The sequence below is a fragment of the Loxodonta africana genome, chromosome 11 (genome assembly GCF_030014295.1).
Source record: "Loxodonta africana isolate mLoxAfr1 chromosome 11, mLoxAfr1.hap2, whole genome shotgun sequence".
Classification (NCBI taxonomy): Eukaryota; Metazoa; Chordata; class Mammalia; order Proboscidea; family Elephantidae; genus Loxodonta; species Loxodonta africana.
In genome coordinates, this window is record NC_087352.1 from 45518303 (window position 1) to 45543959 (window position 25657).

The 25657-nt window shown below is 35.8% G+C and overlaps 1 long non-coding RNA gene across 1 annotated transcript; it reads left to right on the forward strand.

The window, feature by feature from the left end:
• Window positions 1-18934: 18934 nt before the first annotated feature.
• On the forward strand, window positions 18935-23155 carry LOC135232847 (uncharacterized). The gene is made up of 3 exons (XR_010323442.1): window positions 18935-19063; window positions 21732-21818; window positions 23008-23155. It is a non-coding gene; the product is annotated as an uncharacterized LOC135232847 (long non-coding RNA).
• Window positions 23156-25657: the final 2502 nt, after the last annotated feature.

A 25657-nucleotide genomic window follows, 5' to 3' on the forward strand; every position in this document is an offset into this window, starting at 1 on the left:
TATAAGACCACTACATTGGTGATGATGTGTACTTTCTATTGCATTATGTCAGGGTATCAATTCATCCTACTCTTGGCGATGCTAACTTTGATCACCATGGATAATAAAAGCCACAACTCTCCTTTATAATATTAATTTTCCCCTTTGATTAATAAGTAATCCTTTAGATGATACTTCCAGACCATGAAAATATTCTTTTCCCCAACAACCTGTCACTAGTGACTTTAGCATCAATTATTATTGAAAGTAATAGAATCTTTGATTACTCATCTGGTTGTAGTTCTACTGGAAGAAAGTAATATATTTTCTTCACTTTACAAAATCTCTTAAAAAAACTGTCAATTAGCAAGAGTTTGGAATGGTATCAATGTTTTGTTTGATTTTCAGAAACCAAGCTGTCTTCTGCAATGTAGTTTTGTAGCTGTTGGCATTTTAGTAGCATTTTTCCTGCTGATTCAAGCCTGTCCCTGGACTTACTACATATATTGTTTGTTGCCGGTGCCCATATGGTATGCAGTTCTAAGAGAGTAAGGAACACATCTTGCTTCCTTTTTTCTTGGCATCGTTTAAAATTAAGTGTGTATTTAAAGTAGATTTGTTTTCTGTAACATAGTCATCAAAGACATATTTATAATATTGTTTAATTGTGAAGTCCTCTTAATTCATTTATAGATGTGCAAATATGGTACATAAACATCTTTTTTTCTTTATCTTTCCCCTTTTTGAATACAATTAATATATCAGTGTCACCCTGTGTTGCGTTTAGTAAAGGTTGTTTAGATTGTGGAAGAGCTATAACTAAGATTTCCCCTTCCCAAATTAAATAAATTCTGAATAAATAATGGATCAAAGAAAAAAATCATAAATTAGAAAATATTTTAAGATTAATCAAAATGATAAATTGTGGTATATTCACACAATGGAATACTACGCATCCATAAAGAACAGTGACGAATCTGTGAAACATTTCATAACATGGAGGAACCTGGAAGGCATTATGCTGAGCGAAATGAGTCAGAGGCAAAAGGACAAATATTGTATAAGACCACTATTATAAGATCTTGAGAAATAGTATAAACTGAGAAGACCACATACTTTTGTGGTTATGAGGCAGGGAGGGAGGGAGGGAGGGGAGGGTTTTTTATTGATTAATTAGTAGATAAGAACTGCTTTAGGTGAAGGGAAGGACAACACTCAATACATGGAAGGTCAGCTCAATTGGACTGGACCAAAAGCAAAGAAGTTTCCAGGATAAAATGAATGCTTCAAAGATCAGCAGAGCAAGGGCGGGGGTCTGGGGACCATGGTTTGAGGGGACTTCTAAGTCAATTGGCAAAATAATTCTATTATGAAAACATTCTGCATCCCACTTTGAAATGTGGCGTCTGGGGTCCTAAATGCTAACAAGCGGCCATCTAAGATGCATCAATTGGTCTCAACCCACCTGGAGCAAAGGAAAATGAAGAACACCAAGGTCACACGACAACTAAGAGCCCAAGAGACAGAAAGGGCCACATGAACGAGAGACCTACATCATCCTGAGACCAGAAGAACTAGCTGGTGCCCGGCCACAATTGATGACTGCCCTGACAGGGAGCACAACAGAGAACTCCTGAGGGAGCAGGAGATCAGTGGGATACAGACCCCAAATTCTCATAAAAAGACCATACTTAATGGTCTGACTGAGACTAGAGGAATCCCGGCGGCCATGGTCCCCAGACCTTCTGTTGGCACAGGACAGGAACCATCCCCGAAGACAACTCATCAGACATGAAAGGGACTGGTCAGTGGGTGGGAGAGAGATGCTGATGAAGAGTGAGCTAATTATATCAGGTGGACACTTGAGACTGTGTTGGCATCTCTTGTCTGGAGGGGGGATGGGAGGATAGAGAGAGAGGGAAGCTGGCAAAATTGTCACGAAAGGAGAGACTGAAAGGGCTGACTCATTAGGGGGAGAGCAAGTGGGAGTACGGAGTAAGATGTATGTAAACTTATATGTGACAGACTGATTGGATTTGTAAACGCTCACTTGAAGCTCAATAAAAGTTAATAAAAAAAAAAAAGATTAATCAAAATGAAAACACAGCATACCAAAACTTTTAATACATAGCTGAAGCAGTGCTTAGAGGGAATTTTATAGCTATATATCCTGATTTAGAAAAAAAAGAAAGATCTCACATCAATAACCTTACCTCTTATCTTAGAAAGCTAGAGTAAGAGAGGCAAACTAAACCCAAAACATGAAGCAGAAAGAAGGATATTTTAGAGATTAGAGTGGAAGTAAACAGATAAAAGAGAAAAATCAATTAAACCAACAGTTTGTTGTTTGAAAAGTTCAACAATACTGGCAAACCTTTAGCTAGACTGACGAAAAAAGAAAAGAGAGTTGAATTACTAAAATTAGGAGTGAAAGTGGGACCATTATACAGCATTACAGAAATAAAAAAGGATTACAAAGGAATCCTGTATGCCAACAAATGAGAAAACTTAGATGAAGTGGATGAATTCCTAAAAAGACATAAATTATCAAAACTGATTCAAGAAGAAATAGAAGAACTGAATATACCTAAAGCAGTAAACAGAATAAATTAATAATTTAAAAATAATTTTAAAACATCCCACAAATAAATAAAATTTTGTTTATTATGTTTTATTTCTAGTACTGTCTGTGTACTAATTCCATATAAATGTTTTTAAACTAAGTCCAAGCAAGACTCATTTGTTGTCATTGGTATTTATATTCCCAAAGCCAACCTTCTCTTCCGTTACCAAATTTATTTGTAATTACATTCTTTCTAAACACATCCAAATTTACAAAAAGAGTTGGATGGGACCATTGGAACAACTCTGTTAGATTTTATTCTGCTTTTTTTTTTTTTAAATAATCCATAAGTTGCAAATTACCTGATTTCTGACTTTGTTCAAAAATCGCTATATATGACTTGAGTTTTTTTCTGTATGGAGTTTAAGTAGTCTCTTTCTGTAATCTTTTAAACAGATTTCAAGTTATTCAAGACCTTGTTGCATCACTGTTGACCTTTCCTCTGAGTCATTTTGTTGGCTATCTGTTAGCCTTTATCTTGGGAATTGAAGTATTAGTGAGTAATTTACCAGATTACTACCTTTTCAGATTTCTCTCGTATTTATGTAACTAGTATTAAATGCCATTGTTTTTCATTTCTCCTTTGCAATGCATGACTAGGTTCTCAGTTTTTTCTACCGCTATATGCTTACAGCTGGACTTGTTGCATTTGCGGGTTGGCCATTTTTCACCCGGCTGTGGACTCAAGCAAAGGTATAAGTACTATGTTTTTCATAGGACAGACTAGCAGCTACTTTGTTTGGATGCATGTTTAACTCAAGGAAATGTTCCTTTCTTTACCCAAGGGGGTAGAATGTGTCCTTATGTAAAGAGCCTGGTCCTTTTGACAGGAGGACTGAGGCTGTCTTTAAAGTTTCAACGATTCATAGTCTTTCATATCAGAATGAGCCAGTGATGTGATGATTGAAATACTATAGAAGCAGAGCTGATATTTTGTTCTCTGAAGCAGTTCCTGAATCCCTTGAACTTCAAATATCTAGATGATCAAGCAGCTGAGGAACTGCCCAGAGAAGCCTTGAGAAGTACAGTCACTTAGACAGCCATGCGGTGTACTCGAGGCAGAGGTGGCACCTCCCTCCTGGCCCAGTGCCACTTCCCCATCTCTTTAACAATTCAGCTTTTTTCTTTTTTTCCTCCTGAGAAGTATATATTCATGATAGACTATTTAAAAATATTTTTACTCCTGATTTTCTTCCCTTAGCTGCTAGGGATTTCCAGTATGCTCCCACTAAGAATATTCTCATGTTTCCACTTTTTGATGGAGGTAGCAGGGAGGTAGAAATAGCTTCTTTCTATGTTAGAAGAATTTAAAAAGATCTCTAAATAATGGGATTACTGATCATTTTTAGCCTTGATCTAATTTAAAACGTATTTTTACTTAATTTCCATCTGTGCTCAAGTGTTTGATTACTTTTGCAGACCAGTTTTCTTAGAGATGCAGTCAATGTGCAGCATAACATAAGCTGAATAAAACACTTGCTTTGAAATATCAGACCTAGGTTTAAATCCTGATGTTTCATTTACTAATCATAGGCCCAGTACTCATACTTTAACTTCTCTGAGCTCAGAAATATTGTAAATAATAAACGTATCTCTTAAAGTTGTTGTGAGAATTAAATGAGCTAATGCTGTCATATATCTGATATAAGATATGCAAGTATCCTAGTATATGACCCAAAGAAACCAAACTTGTTGCTATCGAGTCAATTCGACTCACGGCAACCCTATAGAAGAGAGTAGAACTGCCCCATAGGGTTTCCAAGGAGCACCTGGTGGATTTGAACTGCCAGCCTTTTGGTTAGCAGCCATAGCTCTTAACCACTACACTACTAGGGTTTCCAGTATGTGACAGCCATCCATAAATAATAACTATATTACTTTTTCAAGTAAACAGTTATAAAGTTTTGAATTGTCCCTTTGGTTTTACAGCCATGTAGTCAGTGAAACCCTGATATTTTCTGATAGTATGTTTATCTAAAGATGACTTATTTCTGTATTTTAGATCACCTCACTGAGTTGGACATTCTTCTCTTTGCTTCTGGCGGTGTTTCCACTGATGCCTCTTGTGGGACAAAAACCAGATATCTCTCTCGTGTATGAACAGTATTTTAACTTTTTTTTATCTTTAAATACAATTGTTTTTCTTGATGCTATGGCACATGAACCTAATTTTGGTCATAAATATAAGATCACTTGAATCAACGTGAAATTAAAATACTAATATCAAATCAATAATCATGAAAGATCATTTACCCTACTGGTTTTTGACATAAGGTCTGAGTGGCATCAAGGCTACCTACAGATGCTTCCAGGTGTGCACAAACAAGGGAATTATGCAGAAAAGTGATAATATTCCACCCCCCCAAAACTTTTTGTTTCTTATGAAAAAAATTTCTGTTGTGATTAAAAAGGTGTAAAAGCTATTGATGTAGTCTATATCTGCCTTTGAGCATGACCATACTTACATCTTAGAAGAATGAATTTCCCTACTTTCATCTGAAGGTAAAAATCTCCATGGGAGGAAACTCTGCTATTTTCCTGAGAACTTTCCCATGTGTAATCACTCAAACTAAGAATATTATTCTTTATAACTTACTTAATTCCTCTTGCTGCTGTTGTATTTATTTCTCTTCATTCTGACTGAAAAAAATCTGTAAAATAGTTGATTACCTTTCTTTCTGAGGAATTTTACCTTTAAATTATTATCATGTAACTGATAGTTTTTCTTTTTTGCAAGCTAAATGATCATTCTCATTTAACATTTCTTCTCTTGTTTCTAATCATGTTATCACCTTTGTTATTTTCTTCCAAACTTTTTGTAAGCAATGAATTGTTAAACATTTCATCCTAATCTCCCATAAGTGAGAGATTAATTGAAGGAATACTAGCGAAACAATAATTTTTTAAAATATGTGCTAATTTCATAAGATTGTGCACATTTTATCATACTTGCATAATACCAGTATGGAATGGATCAAGAATTATTTCATGAAGTTAGTTTACTAACAGAGGGAAAAAAAATTTTTTTTTAATTTTGAATATTAACTATCAAAACCATACTTTTGCTATATAGTAAATACTTTGCAGGTATTATAAACTATAAATAGTATGTGAATAAACCAAATTCAGATTTTTTCCATTTGTTTTCACCTTGGATTGCTCCGTGAGCTCTTATTAATTGTCCTTTTTCATTGTTTGTACGTGACCACTTTCTTTTGTTTCATCAGTTTCTGTGTCTGTTTGTCCTACTCAAGCAATATTGACATACTTGAATAGGATTTTGTTCTTAGGTGCCGTCGAGCAGGTTCCAACTCATAGCGACCCCATGTACGACACAATGAAAAGTTGCTTGGTCCTGTGCCAGCCTCACAATCGTTGCTCTGTTTGAGCCCATCGTTGCAGCTGCTGTGTCAATCCGTCTTCTTGAGGGTCTTCATCTTTTTTGCTGACCCTCTACTTTACTAAACATGATGTCCTTCTCCAGGGACTGGTCAGGATTTATCATATGCTAAAAGGAAATCCCCCACATGTCTGTCAGTTTGTCATACTGCAGGGTCTTGAGTATTCCTGGAAGCTATGCCACTGGTATTCAAATACCAGCAGGGTCACCCGTGGCTGGCAGGTTTCAGAGGAGCTTCCACGTTAAGACAGACTAGGAAGAAGGATGCAGCAGTCTACTTTTGAGAAGAATTAGCCAATGAAAATCTTATGAATAGCACTGGAACGTTGTCTGATACAGTGCTGGAAAATGAGCCCTCCAGCTTGGAAGGCACTCAGAAGATGACTGGGGAAGAGCTGCCTCCTCAAAGTAGAGTCAACCTTAATGACATGGATAGACTCGAGCTTTCAGAACCTTCATTTGCTAATGTGGCACGACTCAAAATGAGAAGAAACTGCTGCAAATATCCATTAATAGTCAGAACATGGAATATATGAAATATGAATCTTGGAAAATTAGAAATTGTCAAAAATGAAATGGAACACATAAACATCAATATCCTAGGCATTGTGAGCTGAAATGGGCTGGTATTGGCCATTTTGAATTGGGCAATCATATGGTCTACTATGCTGGGAATGATAACTTGAAGAAGAATGGTGTTGCATTTATCATCGAAAAGAATGTTTCAAAATCTATCCTGAAGTACAATGCTGTCAGTCATAGGATAATATCCATATGCCTACAAGGAAGATCAGTTAATACGACTATTATTCAAATTCATGCACCAACCACTGAGGCCAAAGATGAAGAAATTGAAGATTTTTACCAACTTCTGCAGTCTGAAATTGATCAAACATGTAATCAGGATGCATTGATAATTACTGGTGATTGGAATGCAAAAGATGGAAACAAAGAAGAAGAATTGGTAGTTGGATAATATGGCCTTGGTGTTAGAAATGATCCTGGAGATTGCATGATAGAACTTTGCAAGACCAACGGCTTCTTCGTTGCAAATATCTTTTTTCACCAACATAAATGGCAACTATACATGTGGACCTCGCCAGATGGAATACATAGGAATCGAATTGAATACATCTGTCTAAAGAGACGATGGAAAAGCTCAATATCATCAGTTGGAACAAGGCCAGGGGCCGACTGCAGAACAGACCATCAATTGCTTATATGCAAGTTCAAGTTGAAACTAAACAAAATTAAACAAGTCTACCAGAGTCAAAGTACAACCTTGAGTATATCTCACCTGAACTTAGCATCTCAAGAATAGATTTGACATGTTGAACACTAAGGACCAAATACCAGATGAGTTGTGGAATGACATCGTACATGAAGAAAGCAAGAGGTCATTCAAAGACAGGAAAGAAAGAAAAGACCAAAATGGATGTCAGAAGAGACTCTGAAACTTGCTCTTGAACATCGAGTAGCTAAAACAAAAGGAAGAAACAATGAAGTAACAGAGTTGAACAGAAGGTTTCAAATGGCAGCTCGAGAAGACAAAGTATTATAATGACAGGTGAAAAAAGCTAGAGATAGAAAACCAAAAGGGAAGAAAACACTTGGCATTTGTCAAGCTGAAAGAACTGAAGAAAAAATTCAAACCTCAAGTTGCAATAGTGGACTCTATGGGGAAAATATTAAACGATACAGGGAGCGTCAAATGAAGATAGAAAGAATAACAGGATCATTATACCAAAAAGAATTGGTCAGCGTTCAACATTTCAGAAGGTAGCATATGATCAGGAACTGATAATACTGAAGGAAGAAGTCCAGCTGCACTGAAGGCATTGGGGAAAAACAAGGCTCCAGGAATTGATGGAATATCAATTGAGATGCTTCAACAAATGGATGCAGCACTGGAAGTGCTCACGAATCTATGACAAGAAATTTGGAAGATAGCCACCTGGCCAACCAACTGGAAGAGTTCCATATTTATGCCTATTCTCAAGAAAGGTGATCCAACTGAATGCAGAAATTATCAAACAATATCATTAATATCACACACAAGTAAAATTTTGCTGAAGATTATTCAGATGTGGCTGCAGCAGTATATTAACCCAGGAACTGCCAGAAATTCAAGCTGGATTCCGAAGAGGACATGGAACCAGGGATATCATTGCTGATGTCAGATGAATCCTGGCTGAAAGCAGAGACTATCAGAAAGATGTTTACCTGCATTTTAGTGACTATGCAAAGGCATTCAACTGTGTGGATCGTAAGAAATTACAGATAACATTGTAAAGAATGGGAATTCCAGAACACTAAATTGCACTCACGAGGAACCTGTACACAGATCAAGAGGCAGTCGTTTGAACAGAACAAGGGGATACTGCGTGGTTTAAAGTCAGGAAAGGTGTGTGTCAGCATTGTATCCTTTCACTATGCTTATTCAATCTATATGCTGAGCAAATAATCTGAGAAGCTGGACTATATGAAGAAGAACGTAGCATCAAGATTGGAGAAAGATGCATTAACAACCTGCATTATGCAGATGATACAGCCTTGTTTGCTGAAAGTGGAGAGGACTTGAAGCACTTACTGATGAAGATCAAAGACCACAGCTTAGAGTATGGATTGCACCTCAACATAAAGAAAACAAAAATCATCACAATTGGATCAATAAGCAACATCAAGATAAATGGAGAAAGGATTGAAGTTGTCAAGAATTTCATTTTACTTGGATCCACAATCAACACCCATGGGAGCAGCAGTCAAGAAATCATGTGACATATTGCATTGGGCAGATCTGCTGCAAAAGACCTCTTTAAAGTGTTGAAAAGCAAAGATGTCACCTTGAAGACTAAAGTGAGCCTGGCCCAGGCCAGGGTGTTTTCAATTGCCTCATATGCACGTGAAAGCTGGACAATGAATAAGGAAGACTAAAGAATAATTGATGCCTTTGAACCATGGTGTTGGGGAAGAATACTGAGTATATCAAGGACTACCAAAAGAATGAACAAGTCTGTCTTGGTAGATGTACAATCAGAATGCTCCTTAGAAGCAAGGATGGTGAAACTATGCCTCATGCATTTTGGACATGTTAGCAGGAGAGATCAATCCTTGGAGAAGGACATCATAATTGGTAAAAAAAAGAGGAAGACCCTCAATGAGATGGATTGACAGAGTGGCTGCAACAATGGGCTTGAGCATAACAATGATTGTGAGGATGGTGCAGGACCAGGCAGTGTTTCGTTGTGTTGTACGTAGGGTTGCTGTGGGTCAGAGCCAACTTGACGGCACTTAATGGCAACAACAAAAGGGACATAAGTTTTGTTGAGAGTGTCTATAGAAATTTGCCTCTTTTGTACTCTAGGAAATACAAAAATGTGAACCAAATAGACTTGTTAGAACATACCTAATTTGTACTTTAAAAAATTATGTTGTTTTCTTGTGTACTTTTAAATCAAAATTTCTACGCAATTTATATTTATATTGGTTTTATAGTAGCTATACTTGCAAATTTTTAATATTGAGTCCTGATTCCTAGAGGCATTTCCTACCCTACATTTTGATCTCTGATAACCTGTTATTTCTTCAGAAAATTTCAAATACTCATGTGTATAATTTTAAGGATAAAAATAAAGGTAAAAGCAAAATTACATATAACATAGTTGTAACATCCCTGATTTGCCAGTGAGTTAAAGTATTAGTTTATTACAAAGAAAGGAAGGAAGGAAAAAGGAAAGAAAAAATATCAGAGAAAAGAACCTTGATCGTACTTGGTCATTTTTAATGAGTTTTATAATTATGCAATTTGAACATACAGCCACTTTTTTCCCCTTCTGACTCTCAAACAGAGTGTTCGAAGAATCCATAGAAATGAGCTTTTTCAGGGGATTCCTGCTTCACATTCTCCCTAAATATCCAGCTCTGCCTTTTGCTTTCTTTTATTTCTCTTTTCTACATAACCAACTCCTTTCCTCTTAGTTCTATTATATTGTTATGTTTCAGATTCTGTCCTCAGATTTTTATGAGGTGAGAAATAGAGCTCAAACAATAGTACATTGTTTCCTTGAAATGGGTCACCTTTGACTTCAGTAATCATACTCTGCCTGGTATTCTTGAAGTCATATGATTTGTTGTTATATAATTTGTATTACTATACAAATGCCTCACCAGCTGCTGCCCTTATGAGAAGATGCTGGCAGTGAAGCATTGACTGTGTCCTTCTCTTCCTTTAGCCAGGGCACAAGGTCGGTGACAGAAAGGAGCTGTGAGTCCTGCTAGAAAGAATACAGATTATAAATATAGATCCTTTTTGTAAATGTAAATGCTCATAGTCACAAAATTTATATTTTAGAGACTGGTGATACGTTTATATTGTTTTCTAGAAATTTGTCCAAGCCAGGCAAAAAAAAATCAAAGAGTAGAAATAAATTCAAAGATGTTTTTAAATTAACTGCTGTTATATTTATTTCTCCTCAGTCTGACTCAAATAAATCTGTAAAGTAGTTGATTACCTTTCTTTGCAAATAATTTTATCTTTAAATTATTATCTTAAATAATGAATTATCCCATACCAATAATATCTTTATCTTAAGATTGGTTTATTCTTACTATATCTGTATGTCCATTTTGCTACTTCATCTAGGTTAAATCAAATGACTGAGAGGTTCCGCACTAGAGCTAAATATCTCAAATTTTCATATGTTATGTCTTCAATAAATATCTTAAGGAACATTTTAAATAGTGAATTGTGTTTTAAAACAGAATGGATGCAGGTTGGCTGATTCTTCTGCTATCCCTGTTTTTCATAACATCTCTCATAAAAAGAAAACATAGTTTTGTAAATGAAGAGCTGTTGATATGTCCATTACAGGTCAGTTACAGATTTTTAACCCTGTTATTCTAATAATATCTTAATGCTATTCTTAAAATATCATTGTGTTAACATACTTAGTCCCTGACAGCTGAGAAGATAGTTTTCTGTTTAAGATATTATATGTAAATATCTTCTGTAAAACGAACGGAATAGCAGAAAGGTCAACAGGAGAAAACCAAAGATGCCTAGAGAAAGAAGTTAAGGAAACCTAAGAGGCATCTGTTCTCACCAAAAAGTTCCCTTATTTGAGCTAGAAGAATCTCCTCTGGACTGAGACCCTGTATTGACCTCCCATTTGTGTCAGGAAAGCCCCGGTGGCACAGAGCTCAGCCAACTACTAATGAAAAGCTCAGCAGTTTGAATCCACCAGCTACTCCTTGGAAACCCTATGAGACAGTTCTACTCTGTCCTGTAGGGTTGCTTTGAGTCGGAATTGACTTGGTGGCAATGGGCTTGGTTTTTGTGTCAGGAGAAAGTTAAGGTTCTTTGAAGTGAAAGCAGCCTCTGGGTGTGTTTATATGAAGAACGACCAATTTAAGACTTCAGATGATGTCCTAGGAGAAAAGTTTAGGTGGTGGCTTTGGAATAGCACCAAGAACTTTGAACCTGATGTGCAAAATTTGAGCCAACGCCCAGCTATGTCTCTTGAGTCAATTCCCAGATATGCTGCATAGTAGTTGTATGATTTTAAGTAGTTTAGCTTTTTTTTTTTTTTAAACCTGTGGAGATAATATCTCATAGCGTTGGGAGAATTTAAAGAGATAATAAAATACTTCATGAACTGATTTTTTTTTTTAATAGGGTAGGAGCCTGTTGTTTTCCCTCTCAAACAAATAGAAAACAACATATTTAGAACACAGAAAAAAAGAAACACCCATGTGAATTTTCTCCAAAAAGTTTCTTTAGTGTAAAACTAGGAAGATAGAAAGTATTTCTAAGAGGACATTGAAAAAGATGTGACACCCTAAAGGTGGTATCATAAGTTAAATTCATTCATGGGGAACAACTTATAAAAAAGAAGAAATATTTTGTCAAAGATCCCTCAAGCTATTGGAATTTATGTTTCATTTCAAATATTACATTGACTGGTTATAAAGCTACAATATCTTTGATAGAATTCCCTGATAATAATGAATATTTGACAGAAGCGGGTATTTCCAAACCTCACTGTAATGGAGCAAAGATGTTAAAATTATTACATGTCTTGTTAGAAATATCCCTGAGTAAAAGGTAAAGTAGTTAAAAATTCCTTTTTATATTTAATCTACATTTAATTCCTGTCAAGTAATTTTTTTATCTATTAATACTTTCTGAATGTAAGTAAATCCAAGTACACTAAATACTTATGTTTCGCATATTCCAGAATTAAACGATTTACATTCACAATTAATGTTGTTCAAAGTTGTGCAATTTTATATTATTTTTACCAATATTAAATGATGATAAAATTTCAGGGTCTTTGCCCTGGCCACAATAAATACTTATCCTATATTTCTATACTAATTTTAAGCACCATTCATTCTTGCATCGTACCATTATGTAGTCATTCAACAAATATTCACTGCATGCTTTCTATGTGCAAAACGTTAGCTTTAAAGCTACAAAACTTCTCACATATGAACTGCTACAGGTAGACACTACACTTCTAAACTTTTAAAGGTAATTTGTTTGCTTGGTTTCTCTTTTGACTCAATTATTTTCTGTGTAGCATAGGTATTATTTTCTTGTATGTAATCAGGAAAGCATTTTCCTTCATCTATGCTTTTCTGCAAAGTATGCGACTCAAACTCTGTACTGTATTTAATTGACCCCAAGATATACATTTTTTTTGGTCATTTTAATATCTCTGAAATGAGAATGTGTCTTACAGTTAAAGGGGTCTTAGGATTGTTTCGTAGTTATGTTGACTTCTTAATTAAATGAAAATATGAGAGTAAATTAAATATTTGTCTAGGAATAGGGGATGAGACTTCTAATTTGATCTCTAAAAGAGCTTACTTTATTCATAGGCATAGTTTAGCCCATTTCTTGAAAACAGAGGTTCATCCACAAACTAATTTTTAAGTTTCCCCTGAAGAGTGTTTACACTTCTCGTATCCCCAGTACCAGGGACATACTCAGGTCACAAATATTTGCTGAATGAATAAATAGGGTTTACATTGAGGAGCGTCAGAGGCGCTAAACCAATATCAAGGCCCCCTAACTTCTTGAATCCCAAGGTATTTGTAAACACATCTCACCCTCTTTGTTTCCATGATTTAAGAAATGCTCAATGTTGATAATGATTACTTCTAAATAGGAAATGTGTGATAATGCATGCCAGAGTACTCTTGAAACTGTAAAATGCATCGTTTAATGCTTGCAGAGGAGGACATTTGCTTGGTACAAGAGTACTAAGGTGCCTTGGTTACAAGCAGATCAGCTGCCTTTTAAAGGTGGTCCAATTCCAATGGCCTTTAGGCCAGATTCCGTTTGTCCACAGCACTTTTCTAGGCATTCTTTTTCTAGTGTATGTCAGATTAGTGAATGGTTCTCTGGTTTGGTATTTGTTTTCAGATGCTGAGCACAGTGCTTTCCATGCTTGTTGTCTATAGCACTCACAGCAGTCTACTCAGGAAACAAGGACTGCCCCTTCTGAATCAGATTGTCAGCTGGACAATTCTAGGTAAGAGGTCACGCAAACCAAACGAGAGAACTTTATGTCATGCATTTTTAAGGAGGGTGATACTGCCCCTAACGGGGCAAAAATTGGTTCTTGGAGGATGAAAACATTTTCAAATGTAAAGCACAGAGGTCTTGGATATATAAAGAGACAGTCTTGGGCACATGCACAGCCCACTGCTGATGATGTGGCTGTTACAGGGCTGTCATTTCCCCAGTATCTGGTAGATCACATCACTATGCAGATTCTCACACATGAAAAAAATCCGAAGCCTGATCCTCTGAGGTTTTTATAAGTCTAACTTGCATTGTCTTAGATCCTGCAATGACTTGACTCTTGAATGAGATTTTCTTTACATTTAACTTACATTTAAACTTTACATTGAACTAATTTGTTAGATGTAATCTGTTTTTTTAGATATTGATTAGTAATAATGATAAGGAGCCCCGGTGGCACAATGGTTAAGGGCTTAGCTGCTAACCGAAAGGTCATGGTTTTGAACCTACCAGCCACTTTGCGGGAGAAAGACCCAGCGATCTGCTCCCATAAATATTACAGCCTAGGAAACCCTATGGGGACAGTTTTATTCTGTTACATGCAGTCACTATGAGCTGGAATAGTCTCGACAGCACCCAACAACAGTAATAATGAAGGCAGCTGACATTTACTAAGCATCTACTATGTGCTAGGCACTATGATAAGGTAATGCTTTATAGGTGAAATTGTATTTAAACCTTACAATAACTTTTTATGATTATTTCTACTGGACAGATAGAAAAGGTTTTGCTTAGGTAGATTAACAGACTTGCCCGGTTACACATATAATAAGTGATTGAACCAGGATTCTATCCCAAGCCTTCTGTCTCCATATCTGGGCACTTAATGACCATAGGCATTGCTACTGTAACCAGGGGCATTCTGAAGTTATCCATGTGTCCTTTACAAAACAGGGATGGCAGGAGTTTACATTTTGCTGCCCCTTTCATCTTCCCATCTGTAATGGGAAATGCTTTGTTTTGTTTTGTTTAGGGAGAATCAGTTTCTAGAAAGTAAGTTGGCTTTGAACTAAGATATAAATGCCCTACAGAAGAGTTGCTGAATCTTGAGTAATATTTCTTTTTTCACTGGAAAATAATCAATTGTTTATTTACAAATTAGTATTGTTATAGTGAACTATTTAATCCAAAATACAGTTAAAATAATCAATTATAATTTTAATTAAAAATGTGAACTAGGTTTCAGATTTTTTATAAAAATGAGTAGGGCAGCTTATAGCCTCCCATTAAAGGACCATACAAACAATAAATGCCGTAAATGATAATAAACTATTCAGTGGTTCTACAGTAGTATATTTTCTGTCTCTTGTACTGACGTAGGACCTGGTTTGTTTTATTGCAGCGTCCTCCTTGGTTGTGCCACTGCTGAGTCCCACGATTCTCTTTCAGCGATTGTTTAGCATACTGCTTTCCTTGATGTCAACCTACCTACTTCTAAGCATAGGGTATAAATTATGTTTTTTTTTTTTAATTTTAGAGAACATTTAAAATTATACTTTGATATTTTCTCTCCCAGTTTTCAATATTTAGATATGAAAATGCTTATTAAATATTGAGCATGGGTCATGCATGCGTGAATATTTCTCTGCTTTGTAAAAACTTTATATGTCTTGGTCTTTAATCATCTGATTTTCTTTTCTTATCCTTTTCATAGTATTGCTTGTTGCCTTTGTCTTTCTGTTTAGTTTACTGAAGTTGTTGTCATTTTATTTCAGTGTTAGAAAATTGTGAGTGATTATGTAGGAATTTTAACCTTTAAACTTAAAAGATCTTGTATTTCTTTCATATACTTTAAATTGTGACTTTCATTCATATATTCTTCTTTGCATTTAACATTTTATTTGCTTTGCTTTACTCTTACATACATCATAGTGTACGTTTTCCTTTGCTGCAGGAAGCTTTCAGAATGTTTTCCCAAACAGTTAAATAATCCATTTTTATTTAAGATTGAAATTTTCTTATACAAAAACAAACCCCCCAAAACCCGGCACCTTGATTTGGAACTGATCCAGAAACATTCTCTAGAATTCAGCAAAAACAACAGTTCATTTGCTTATGAATTTTCCTTCAGTCCTGTTTATATCCTTATGAAGGTGAGAAATATAAGCATTATAACAAATAATGAATAGAATGAAAAAGTAAATAAACACCACATATACACAGTTCAAATTTTGGCTCAAGTGTAAGATCAAGTGTAAGTGTTAGATTAAACCTAGGGAACTGACCATTGTGCTGTCAACAGAGCAGGTGATCTTCACTTTAGATGATCTTTCAGAGCCATTTTGGGTCCAGGACTTGGCTTTACTCTGTAGGAATGCACCCTCTAGAACTTGTACAGTGCTGAATAGAAGTGCTGAGATTAGACACCCTTGCCTGTTTCTCAGTCTTAGGGGAAAGCATTCAGTCTTTCACTGTTAGTTCGAGCAGGTACATGAGACCAAATGGGTGGCTTCTGCCTGGAGACAGGATGAGAAGGTGGGAAGGGACAGGAACTGGTTGAATCGACACAAGTAACCTGGGGTAGAAAGGGTAAGTGTGCTGTCACATTACAGGGATTGTAACTACTATCACATAACAATATGTGTATAAATTTTTATATGAGAAATTAACTTGTGCTGTAAACTTTCACCTAAAGCGCGTGCACACACAAAGGTGGCCATCAAAATAAATAAATATGGCATTGGCAGAGGGATTTTTACAAGTGCCCTTCTTCAGTTCAGATTGTGGAAGTTCCCTTCTGTCATAGCTGTCTAGTACTGTTATAATAGAAATACCACAAGTGTATGACTTTAACAAAGAGAAATTTATTCTCTCACAGTTTAGGAGGCTAGAAGTGCCGATTCAGCTCCAGGGGGAGACTTTGTTTCTGTTGGCTCTAGAGGAGGGTCCTGTCATCAGTCTTCCCCTGGACTAGGAGCTCCGCAGTGCTGGGACCCCAGGTCTGAAGAACATACTATTCTCCTTGTTCTTTTTTCTTGGTGGTATGAGACCCCATGTCTCTCTGCCCACTTCTCTCTTTTTTTAGCTCAAAAGAGATTGACTTAAAATACAACCTAATCTTGTAGATTGAGTCTTGAAGCATTAACATAACTCGCTCTAATCCTGCCTCATTAACATCATAGAGGTAGGATTTACAACACATAGGGAAATCACATCAGATGACAAAATGCTGGACAATCACACAATACTGAGAATCATGGCCTAGCCAAGTTGACACACATTTTGGGGAAACACAATTCAATCCATACCTTCCAGTCCTAAATTTTTATCCAGAATGTGTGTTGAATTTTGTTGAATGATTTTTTTCTGCATCTATAGACATGGTCATATGATTTTCTTATTCAGTCCTTTAATGTGATGAATTACATTGATTTACTTATGAATATTGAACCAGACCTGCGTATCTCATAATTTTTTGTTGAAAACTGGACATTTTAGGTAATATAGCCATTCTGGATTCTGTTTCCTTCCCTTGACTGGTTGTTAAAGCTCTTTGTGTGTTTGTTTACTGAGGCACATAGACACATTTTATGGAATCTGTTTCTTCCACAGTGTGCACCTGCTGGTATCTCTGCTTTTTTTTTTAATTCTTGTTTTTTTTTAAACCTGACTTCCTAGGAGTTGCCCCTGTGTCAGCATTGTTTAACGGCCAGCCAATGATCGTTAAGAGGTTGTGCTTAGCCACTTGAGGTGGTAAGGCTTCCATCCTTTTGCAGTGGATCTGTGTGTGGCTTCGTGAATGCGTTCAAAGTTCAGGCAGGTTACTAGTCTGCCTTGGCTTTTACTTTCTGCATTCACAAAGCCTCGCATTCACACAGGGGCAAATAGCTGTGCAGTCTTCCAGAACACTAAAGATAAGTAGGATTTTAGGCCCAATTTGGGTATCTTATTCCTTAGACTTTCCTACTAAATTTTCAGCAGTTCTTACTGGTCTGTTGCTTGCCCGAACCAGTACCAAAACTTTGGGCTAGCTGTGATGTTGTCGTCTCTGATCATTTGTCACTGAGATAGCTATTGTTTTTGACAGTACCTCTAGGCATTGAATTTTCCTCCCTCTGCTCAAATAAATTCATCCCCCTCCTCTGCCCTAGTAGAGGAACTGTGCCGTGGAACTGTGAAGTAGGAGGTGTGGGAGCAGCCAGAGGCTAAAATTTCACAGACTCCCACTGTTCTTGCCAAGAGTCAGTAGATTTGCTTGAATAAACACTTCTCAATTTATTGCATATTTTTGTTCAATTTCCAGAGCCTTTAAATGGTTGTTTTTGGCAAATTTGTCCAGTTTTATCATTCCTACCCACTTAGGGAGAGGATTTGCCAAGCTCCCTACTCAAGCCTTGTTTTTATATTCACCGTATCTTCCATCCTGTAGATTTATTGTAATTTAACCATTGGAAACCCTGGTGCTGTAGTGGTTAAGAGCTATGGCTGCTAACCAAAAGGTCAGCAGTTCGAATATACCAGGCGCTCCTTGGAAACTCTATGGGGCAGTTGTACTCTGCCCTATAGGGTTACTATGAGTCAGAATCAACTCAGCAGCAATGAGTATTTAATCATTCTTCTGTTTTGGACATGTAGGTAGTTTCCTCTTTTCCTTTTTGTAAACAATATTATAAGCAACATCTTTACAGGGGAATCATAGTGCATATGTTTGATTATTCCTCAGGATAAATTTTTAGAAGTGGAATTATTGTATTATATATATGTATGTAAGTTTTTTTTTAGATTCTTGGAGATTCTTGATACACTGTTAGGCTGCTTTTTAGATAGTTGTATATTCCTATCTCGGAGCCCTGGTGGCACAGTGGTTAAGAGCTCAGCTGCTAACCAAAAGGTCAGGAGTTGGAATCTACCAGGGTCCCCTTGGAAACCCTATAGGGCAATTCTACTCTGTCCTACAGGGTCGCTGACTCATCAGCAGTGGGTTATCTGGAGAGTATGAATGTGCTTTTTTCACTGTACTCTTACAAAACTGAGTTTTTTTTTTGTTGTTGTTTTGTTTTTTTCTTACAAAACTGAGCGGTGTTGTGTGCTGGTATTGTATTCCCCATTTCTTTTGAACTTTGTCTTAATGGGTTTGTAAATGACTGTCATTTGCTCTATGAATGATTTTTCAATCCCCTTACTATTTTAAGTACAGAATGATCTCAAGATTTAATAGGAAGAAGGTATTGGAGTTGAAATTTAAATGGTAATATCTTCTTCTACTTTTTCCTTCTTGAATGCATAAAGAAAATTTAAGGTCTGTGATTTTGTGACTTAGACATATTTTCAAGATTATTTTAATTTTGAGAAAATCCTCTCAGTGTAAATTTGCATTTTAATTTATTTGATGTGTCTTTTATTTTCATTTTCCCCTCCCTGACCTAGGCATGAAGCTCTCTTTCCAGTAATATTGTCATGCTTGATGTTCATCTGGATATATGTGGAACAAGAAACCCTTCAACAGTCAGGTGTTTCCCGTAAACAGAAGGTAGTTTGTCAAAATCCTTACCTAGTTTGTTTGAGAATATTAAAACGTTTTCTATTATATAAGGAAGTTAGAATGTTATTTCGTCAAAAATTTATTCTGCTTTAATTTTTACAGTGGGCAATCTGCTTCTGTAAAAATTATAGCCAAGAAAACCCTATAGAGCAGTTCTACTCTAACACATAGGGTCATCGTGAGTTGGAATCGACTCAGTGGCAGTGGGCTTAAGGAACTTTTAGTAAAGTTTATTTAACAGATATTGATACTTCAGGTAAATCATTTCTGAGGAAAATCTTGTGCTTATCATAGAAAAGCACATTTTTTTGTTTGTAAACAGTATATCCAAAAACCAAATCAAACTCATTGCTGTCAAGTTGATTGCGACTCATAGTGACCCTATAGGACAGAGTAGAACTGCCCTGTAGGGCTTCCAAGGGGCTTATTTTAGATATCACTAGAGAAAGTAATGTAAAAAATATATAAAAACCTATATATCACTAACTCTTCAGACAGGGATTGGACTGGATTATGGGATAGACAATGATACTGGTGAAGAATGACCTTCTTGGATTGAGTAGACACATGAGACTATGTTGGCATCTCCTGTCTGAAAGGGAGATGAGAGAGTAGAGAGGGCCAGAAGCTGGCAGAATGGACACAAAAAGAGAGAGTGGAGGGAAGGAGTGTATTGTCTCATTAGGGGGAGAGCAATTAGGAGTATATACCAAGGTGTTCATAAATTTTTGTATGAGAGTCCAACTTGATTTGTAAACTTTCACTTAAAGCACAATAAAAATTAAAAAAATCAATATAGGTATCTTAGTGCTGCTATAACAGAAATACCAAAACTGGGTAGCCTTAATGAACAGAAGTTTATTTTCTCACAGTTCAAGAGGCTAGAAACCTGAATTCAGGGTGCTGGCTCCAGGGGAAACAGGGGAAGGCTCTCTCTGTCCACTCTTGGGGGAAATCCTTGTCTCTTTCAGCTCCTCTTCCTGGGTTCCTTGGTGATCTCCATTTGGCATCTTTCTTGCCCCATATGTGCTCCCTTGCTTTTGTGTCTATTATGCTCTTTTTATATCTCAAAAATGATTGGCTTAAGACACACCCTATAATCATAGAGCCTCATTAACGTAACAAAGGAAACCTTTTTCCCAGATGGCACTGCATGCACAAGACAAGTATAACCAAAAACCCACTGCCGTCAAGTCGATTCGACTCATAGCGACCCTATAGGACAGAGTAGAACTTCCCCATAGAGTTTCCAAACAGCGCCTGGCGGATTCGAACTGCTGACCTTTTGGTTAGCAGCCATAGCACTTGACCACTACGCCATCAGGGTTTCCATGCACAAGTATAGGGATTAGAATTTACAGCACATAGTTTTGGAGGACACAATTCAATCCAAAACAACAGGTGAAAGAATAGAGAAGAAATATTCTTTTTCATACTTTCACCACTGTTTTTTGTCGGCATATTGATGTTGTCACAGGTAAGTTTATGAACTGGATCATAAGACGACATATAAGTTTCCGATGTTATATTTATCTTTCTAGTTTTCCTAATCCAAAATACTTATTCTCTCACCTCTGTGATTGTGGCATTGGTCCACACTTTACATTGCTTATTCAACACAGTATTCTTTAAATTGGTTTAAAAAGCCTATGATGTGTTAAGGTTACCTTCATCATGTTGACCAAGATTGATATCTTTTGCCTTTTTCTCAGAAAAAGGAATTGGTGATAGAATATTTACAATTTTACTCAGGTCAGATAAGATAAATATTGCAGAAAAACGCTTTCATAGTTGAATCATCTTTAACTGGTTCCAGTGGAGTGTATTTGATAATTAAGAAAAATTAAAACAAAAAGTAGAAATTTTATTGAAATATATTAATTATTTTTGTTTAACTTTCAGCCTTGAAATATTAAAACCATACAAGAAAAACAATTTTAATCAGATGCGAGTAAATAGTTGGAAACTGTCTGCTATATACATATTTCAGCAGACTGAGGCTCATTTTCTCATTCAATGCTATATTGCACTAATGCATTATATTGTAGCCTAATTTCAAAAATAGCCTTTTATCTTAAAAAAAAAAAAAGTAATTATGTTTTGCAACTGATAGCCAATCTAGCATTTTCTGGAAAAGCTTAGTACAGCCCAAGAATGTCACTGAGTGAGAGGCATGTTTTCCTTTAAATCCACCCACGACTTCTCTTTTTTGGGGTAGGTGAGGTATTTAAGAAAACAATGTGTCTTCAGGTAAGAATAACTGATGATTAAAGAAATAGAAAAATCTTTTATGTTACCATATTTTTAAACACCATTATCATACCTAGGTTTGAGAGAAGAGGACCTTTCCTGAGAAATCGGAGTCTTTTTTAAAAAGAAAGGAAATAGAAAGGCTAAGAAAAAGACCGATTCTCACCTTTATTGCAAATATGGCAGCATTATACAACATCTGTGTTCAATATGTTATTAGCAACGTATTTTACCTTTTGGCAGATTTTATTAAGATATATTTAAGCAATAAATACAAGATTTATTGTCAGTTTGTCAGTACTGGTTTTCTTTTTAGCCATTTTTAACTTGGTCTATAAATTTTCCTTTGAGTGTGGAAGTAAGGCAAATATTATTGTGTATCAATATTCTTCTTATTATCTCACAGCTCACTGGTATGAAATTTTCCTCTGAGACGGATATAGCACAGTTTCGAGGACTCTATCTGGATGACATCCGCAGGGTCTTTTTCTTTGTATCCTTTGTCAGGATTTTTGCTTTAAAGAGCCACAATCTTTCATTTCATGAAGTAAGAAGATGCAGAAGGTGTGTCTGCCTGTCCCTTAATAGTGGTACGACACTGGAAGCCATTTACCATGTCTCTCTAAAACTAGACAGCCATTTCAACCCTCTAGTTTTCTCATGTAATTCACATTTTAAAATAATTTTCTTAATGCCTAGCTCTGTCCCTAAGGGGCCCTGGTGGTGCAGTGGTTAAGCACTCAGCTGCTAACTGAAAGGTCGGCAGTTCGAATCCACCATTTGCTATTTGGGAGAAAAGACCTGGCTATCTACTCCTGTAAAGATTACAGCCTAGGAAACCCTATGGGCAGTTCTACTGTCATATAGGATTGCTGTGAGTCAGGATGAACTCGAGGGCACCAACGGCAACAGGCTCTGTTCCTGACACATACTAGACAATAAGTGTTGGTTGAATGGATGAATTCATAAATGCATTTAAGGCCCAACTCACCAACCCAAATGACACTGAAAGTTTTTCACTGAAAGTTTTTCTGTCTCATATTTCCTCTTCAGTGTTTGCATACTAGTTCTTTTGTGTATATCTATAATAATAAAATACCTAATATTTATTGAGCCCTTTCAATGGGCCAGGCACTATTTTAAGGACTTTACTAGGAAGCAGCAAGTTCTTGGACACCAACAAGCTGCATCTTACTTCTTTGGAATCCTTCCAAAGAGCCTAACAGATGGTTCATATGTAATGGCATGTAGCAAGCATATATGAACTGAGTCTGTCTTTCAGCTGAAAATGTCTATCACATGCAGTAAGGCTACATCCTCCATTTGAAAGAAATCTCTAGCAGCCCACTACAAATACAGTAGTCCAGCTTCCTCATGTTAGAGAAGAGGAAGATGGGATCCATTAAAAGGCTTGCCCACGGTTACCAGTGGGTAAGTGAAAATGATCTCCTAGGGCTCATTGTTCTCAGTGTATTTATTGCTTTTTCAATCATATCATATCTGGTTCTTTCAAAATATAAACCTAAGGAATAGAATGGACTGGTGATTTAAAACAATTTATCATCAAATTAAAGGTTAAGAAGCAAATTACCTTCATAGTACAATTGGCATATCTTTTTTAAATAAAAAAGTAATTTGTTATGAATTCTGATTTGTTATGGGATTTCCTTAACTATATTTAGGTTTTCTTCTTTGTGACAGCATTTTTTGGAATTGGAAATGTAGCTTCTATTAACAGGTAATTTTAAAAGAAAATTGTATATGTATACGACAAAAAATTCACATAATAACGTGGAAACAGTGAACAGTGATTTTTATTCTCACCCTTCCCTTCCCATCTCACAACCCTAAAATAAACATTTTCAATATTGTTTGTGTGTATATATTCTACCAGAGATTTAAAATGCGTATACATACTATAATTAAAAAAAAATACGCACTATTTCTTGTCTTTTATACTGAATAATACATTTCGGAGATCGTTATACATGTCTACTTTATTCTTTTTATCAGCTTCATAATATTTCTTAATATCACTACACCATAAATTAGTACTTTATTGGTAGATATTTACATTGCTTAGAATTTTTGGGTTCTACACATGATTGTGCAGTGAACATTCTCTTACATATATCCTTGCACATTTTTGCCAGGATCTCCAGGATAAATTTGTAGAAATGCAATTGCTCTTCCTGGCAATTTAAAATTGCATTTTAATTTTTGAAGGATATTTCTCTTCAATGAGATTGCATTAAATTGCCCATTACTGTGCATCTAAATTTTTAATCATTTCCAAGCATCTTATTTTAATGTGATTTATTTTTTGATTGAGGTTGATGATCTTAACTTATATTTATAAGCCATATTTATTTATTCTTATATAAACTGTTTTTCCATAGCCTTTGTTTACATTCTGATTCATGATAACTTTTTACATGTTAAGAAAATTAGCCTTTCTGTTGTTAGTACTGCAAACTTGTCCACCTAGTTTGCCATTTTGTTTTGACTTTATTTAGAGTTTTGCCATATGGAATTTTAAAAAAGTAATCATATTTACTTTTTCATCTTTGAATTTTGCCTACCTTGAGGGCTTGAGGAAAACCCTGGTGGCTTAGTGGTTAAGCACTATAGCTGTTAACCAAAAGGTCAGCAGTTCAAATCCACCAGGCACTCCTTGGAAACCCTATAGGGCAGTTCTACTCTGTCCCATAGGGTCGCTATGAGTCAGAATCGACTCAATGGCAGCAGGTTTGGTTTTTTTGGTAGAGGCCTTGATGGCATTCCTCTATCCATGATTATTAAATACACACACACATATACACATACACACCCTAATACTTTGATGGTTTCACTTTTATGTTTCTGTTATGCATTTGGAATTAATTTTGATATAAGAAGTGAAGTGGGGGTCTAGTGTTTATTTTTTACCTGTATCTTGCTAATTGTTCCAGCACTACTTTTTTAATAACTCAAAAAGTAGACTCTTTTGAAATACTACTTTTATCAAATATTAAATGTCAATAGGCATTTGGGCCTATCCTGTTGCATTTTATTTATTAAGGATTTTTTTTTACATCCAATCTAGATGAAACTACTAAATGCTAAGGTTACAGAAAAGATAGTATAATTTGAAAAGTGCAAATTTTGTGTACTCTAGCAAACAAAAAATATATAGCTATTTGTGTGTGTGAATGGGTTCTAAAAAGTTTAAAATTATACTTTACATAGACTTCCCAGCAAAGTATGTATGTTTGTGTTTTAGTAAGCTTAGAATTGGGGAAAATTAGATTAACCATCCTTTTCAGCTCAACAATCTTTTGAAGTTACAGCATGAATTCTAAAATGCTTTTTCTTTGTGTCACGATTTCTTAGCTTTGATCCTTCTTCTTTCCGTTGCTTTCTGACCATGTTTAAGCCGTTTATTATGGGACCCTTGATAATATGGAAGGTTAGTTATCTTATTAATCTGTCAATCATTAAGATTATGAACTCTTGTGACATAACCCAGAGTTATGTAGCAATGGAAGAAAGATACTCCTTCAGACTTGGCATTGATATGACTCCTGGACTGGAGGTGGGATTTTCTTTCTAGTCCTTTATCCCAAAATATGATTAGCCCAGACTCTTAAACCTATTTAATTTCAAAAGAATAAAGATTTTGTGTCAGTCCTGGAAAGTCCTACCAAAGGTGATTAAAGCCTGTAGGGAAGCTGTAAGCAAAACTGCAGTGTTCTTAAAGATTCTTAGACTTCCTGATCCATGTTCCAAATCCACCAGACTGCCAACATGTTATTAGCTCACAATCTTTTCTCATAATCCATGTATTGAGATTTAATTCATTTATTCAAAAAAAAATTTTTTTTTTTTTATTCAACAAATGATGTCCCAGGCACCATGCTGAGCGCTTCAGATACAAAGACGATCATTACACGTGCTGAGCTTTTCAGGGTTTCAGAGCAGTGTGTAATTCATGTTCTTCTCCTTTCCAGGGTCATTATGTCTATCTTATTCCTCCCAACACCTTACCCCACGTGAATATTAGGTCTACCATAGTTCCTGGCACATTTATTGTAGTTGTATATATTTGTTTTAATAAAGTAACTGATACCTATCTAAAATCTGATTATCTTCTGTTCAGTTCAAATAAGTTATTATTGTTAGTGTATCTTCTCTTATAAAGATTAATATCTATTTTTTGTTACTACAGTAAGAAAAATGTAAGTTTAAGAAATGTCAGAAAGATGTCCAACGTTTTCTAATGTTCTGTTCTCTATTGGATTGTTTTAAAACATGTTGTTTTCTTTTGCTCACAGTTGTTTTTGTTTTCTTTTT